We start from the raw sequence: 4,379 nt of genomic DNA, 5'->3' as shown, positions 1-4,379 counted from the left end.
AGAAGAAGCTGCAGAGGATCCCGACGTCATGCTGGGTACGCTTCTTGTTAATCATCACCCAGCGTCCGTTCTCTTTGACACTGGGTCTTCTCATTCCTTCATTTCAGAAAGTTATGCACACTTGCATAACATGTCATTTTGCGATATGCCAATCCCATTGGTTGTCCAAACCCCTGGTAGTAAATGGCAAACCTCTAGGATAACCTATGATAATGAAATTCTAGTAGACAGGCTAGTTTTTCTAGCCTCATTGATAGCATTGAAATCTTCGGATATTAATACCATCTTGGGCATGGACTGGATGTCAGCTCACTATGCCAAGATTGATACTCACTCTAGAAATGTCCAGCTTACCCATCCCTCGGGTGAGATAGTAAATGTCTCTACTCGAGTTGCCAAATGCCAGCTCTATTCCTTAAATGCCAACCCTCTTCCGGAACTTGAAGACATTCCGGTAGTCCGTGACTTTCCGGATGTTTTTCCAGAGGAACTGCCAGGAATTCCACCTGACAGGGATGTAGAGTTTGTGATAGACCTTGTTCCGGGAACTGTCCCAATAGCCAGAAGACCTTATAAGATGGCACCCCTAGAGCTAGCCGAACTTAAGAAGCAACTAGATGAGGCCTTGAGCAAGGGTTTCATCCATCCTAGCTCTTCTCCTTGGGCTTGTCCCGTCCTCTTCGTCAAGAAGAAAGACGGAACGGATCGGATGGTTGTAGATTACCGACCAGTTAACCTGGTCACCATTAAGAACATGTATCCGCTCCCCAGGATCAATGACCTGTACGATCAGCTCGCTGGATCCTCAGTCTTCTCCAAAATGGATTTGAGGTTGGGATACCATCAAATCAAGATTAAGAACGGGGACATTCCAAAAACGGCTTTTGTTACTCGTTATGGCCAATATGCGTACACCGTTATGTCCTTCGGTTTAACCAATGCCCCAGCCACCTTCTCTCGGCTGATGAATTCAATCTTCATGGAGTATTTGGATAAATTCGTCGTAGTATACCTCGATGATATTCTCATCTACTCGAAGAATGAACAAGAACATGCCGATCATCTAAGGCTGGTATTGATGAAACTTCGAGAGCATCGCCTTTATGCCAAATTTTCAAAATGTGAATTCTGGTTACCAGAAGTGACCTATCTAGGCCACGTAATCTCTGGTAAGGGTATTGCTGTCAATCCCGAGAGAGTTCAAGCTGTCCTTGATTGGACTCAACCTGAATCGGTTAAGCAAGTTAGGAGTTTTCTTGGTCTAGCGAGCTATTGTCGCCGCTTCGTCGAGAATTTCTCCAAGGTTGCAAAGCCTCTAACTGAACTCCTCAAGAAGGATAAAAAGTTCGATTGGACACCACAGTGTGAGCATAGTTTTCAGGAACTGAAAAGACGCCTGACTTCCGCACCTGTGTTGCTACCACCAGATTTTTCTAAGGACTTTGTTATCTATTGCGACGCCTCGCGACAAGGATTAGGTTGCATTCTCATGCAAGATCGTCATGTGATCGCATACGCATCTCGATAGTTGCGTCCACATGAGGATAATTATCCCACACATGACCTTGAGCTTGCAGCTGTGGTCCATGCACTAAAAACCTGACGACATTACCTTTTGGGTAATCGTTGCGAAATATTCACTGATCACCAAAGTCTGAAATATATCTTCACCCAGCCGGATTTGAATCTCAGGAAAAGACGGTGGGTTGAGTTGATCTCGGATTACGACTTAGGGATAACTTACACCCCGGGGAAGGCCAATGTTATGGCTGATGCACTAAGTCGTAAATCTTATTGTAACAATTTGATGCTACAACAAGGTCAACCACATCTCCATGAGGACTTTCGGAAGTTGAATCTTCATATTGTTCCTCAAGGATTCCTGTCTACCCTGGTGGCGAAGCCTACTCTTAAGGATCAAATTATAGCTGGCCAAAAGCGTGACAAGGGTATATCACGGATCAAGGAGAATATTTTTAGCGGAAATGCTAAAGAATTTTCCATGAATGATCATGGTGTGGTGTTCTTCCAGAATCGTTTAGTGGTTCCTAAGAACCCACATCTAAGGCAGTTAATCCTTAAGGAGGCTCATGATTCCCCTCTCACCATTCATCCCGGTAGTACTAAGATGTATCAGGACCTACGCCAGAGGTTCTGGTGGACTAGGATGAAGAGAGAAATTGCTGAGTTCGTTGCTAACTGCAACGTTTGTCGCCGAGTTAAGGCGGAACATCAAAGGCATGCTGGCACCCTTCAACCTTTAGCTATTCCTGAATGGAAATGGGATAAGGTTAGCATGGATTTCATTACCGGATTTCCCAAGACCAAGAAAGGAAATAATGCTATCTTTGTGGTCATTGACCATCTTTCCAAAGTGGCTCATTTTCTTCCTGTTCGTGAGAGTATAACAGCTAGCCAGCTAGCAGAGTTATATATCTCCCGAATAGTGTCTCTTCATGGTGTTCCCCTGGAAATTAACTCGGACCGTGGAAGTATCTTTACTTCTCGCTTCTGGGAAAGTTTTCAGAATGCCATGGGGACTCACCTATCTTTTAGCACTGCTTTCCATCCCCAATCAAGTTGTCAAGTAGAAAGAGTGAATAAAATCCTAGAAGATATGCTCCGAGCCTGTGTTATTTCGTTCGGTATGAATTGGGAGAAGTGCCTTCCATTCGCCGAACTTGCTTATAACAATAGTTATCAATCAAGCTTGGGCAAAGCTCCTTTTGAAGTTCTCTATGGACGAAGATGTCGAACACCTCTTAATTGGTCAGAAACCGGAGAGAGGCAACTCTTTGGCCCGGATATGATCCAGGATGCAGAAGAGCAGGTTCGCATTATTCGTGAAAAGTTAAAAACAGCCCAGTCTCGTCAAAAGAGCCAATATGATCGTCATCATAAGGCTGTGACCTTTGAAGTTGACGAGAAGGCTTACCTTCGGGTTACACCTTTGAAGGGTACCCTTCGATTCGGTATCAAGGTCAAATTGGCTCCTCGTTACATTGGTCCTTTTCGCATTCTTGCCAAACGAGGAGAAGTTGCCTACCAGTTGGAACTTCCTCCGCATCTTTCCAAGGTTCATGATGTTTTCCACGTCTCGCAACTCAGGCGTTGCTTCTCGGATCCTATCCGTGAAGTGGACCACGAAACGCTTGATCTACAAGATAACCTTTCTTACCGAGAATACCCCGTGCGTATTCTTGATCAAGCTGAGCGTACCACTCGATGTCGAAACCTCAAGTTTCTTAAAGTTCAATGGTCAAATCATTCTGAAAAGGAGGCAACTTGGGAAAGAGAGGATCGTCTCCGACTCGAATATCCTGCGTTATTCCCGACGACTTCTAAATCTCGGGACGAGATTCTTTTGAGTGGGGGTGAGTTGTCACATCCCTAACCCTTAAGCAAGATAGCATTGTGCTCATGTCTTCTTTGCATTTGCATCTAAGAAGTTTCAACAAAAACAACAAAGTGGCAAAGGAAATACTCAAAACCCTAGCCACCATTTTAATTAAAGGAAATCTCAAACTAGTTCAAAATCAATGAACCCAAAATGGCCTCAAGAAATGTTCAAACTTTCAGATAAATCATTGAAGTAAATGAGCATTGGAGAAAACTATTTTCTTGACACTTTAAGCATTTTAAATAAATGCAAAAGCCACTGGTTTCAAACTTTAAAATTTGAAATCAGAATCTATAAATTTCCAAAAATGTTGAAAACCTTGGAAATGAGTGGGGATATTATAACAAATATTTTAGGAGGTCTAAAATAGTTTTTACTTTTTGTTTTGGAGCTGAAATAATTAGCAAAACACTAGTTAGCAAAACAGAAAAAAACAAAACAGAAAAAAATGGGGAACCTTACCTGTCGCCTAAGCCTGGCCCGGCCCATCTCCCCGCTCGTCCCCTCCCTCGCGCCAGTAGGCAGCAGGAGGTGGCCGCCGCCCCCTCCGGCGCGGCCACGCACCTGCGTGCCTGCCTAGCCGCCGCCTCGCGCTGGCGACGACGGGGATAAGCTCCCCAGAGCCTCCCCTATCCATTCCCCGCCTCGGTTCTCCTCCTCCTCCCGGATCTCCTCCTCCTCCTTGCTGCCGCCATTAGAGCCGAGCTCGAGCTCGAGCTGCCCGTGCCCCTGGCCATAGGTTTCCCTCCCAGAGCACGCCATTAGCTCCGCCTCGTCTCCCTGGTCATCTCTGCAGAAGCCGAAGCTTCCTCGAGCCCTGCAACGCCCGCAACACCGTCGCCTTCCACCTCCGGCCGCCGGACCTCTCCCGTCGATTCGTCGCCCCCAGGCCTTCCCCGAGCCGTCTAAGCTCTGCCCTGCACTCCCCGTGAGCATGCGCTCGTTTCCCCTAAGTTTTCCCAGTCGGTCCCCTCCTCTA

Source organism: Hordeum vulgare, chromosome 6H (genome assembly GCF_904849725.1).
Source record: "Hordeum vulgare subsp. vulgare chromosome 6H, MorexV3_pseudomolecules_assembly, whole genome shotgun sequence".
Taxonomy (NCBI): domain Eukaryota; kingdom Viridiplantae; phylum Streptophyta; class Magnoliopsida; order Poales; family Poaceae; genus Hordeum; species Hordeum vulgare.
The sequence above is the reverse complement of the archived record's forward strand: the minus strand, read 5'-3'. Positions refer to the sequence as shown.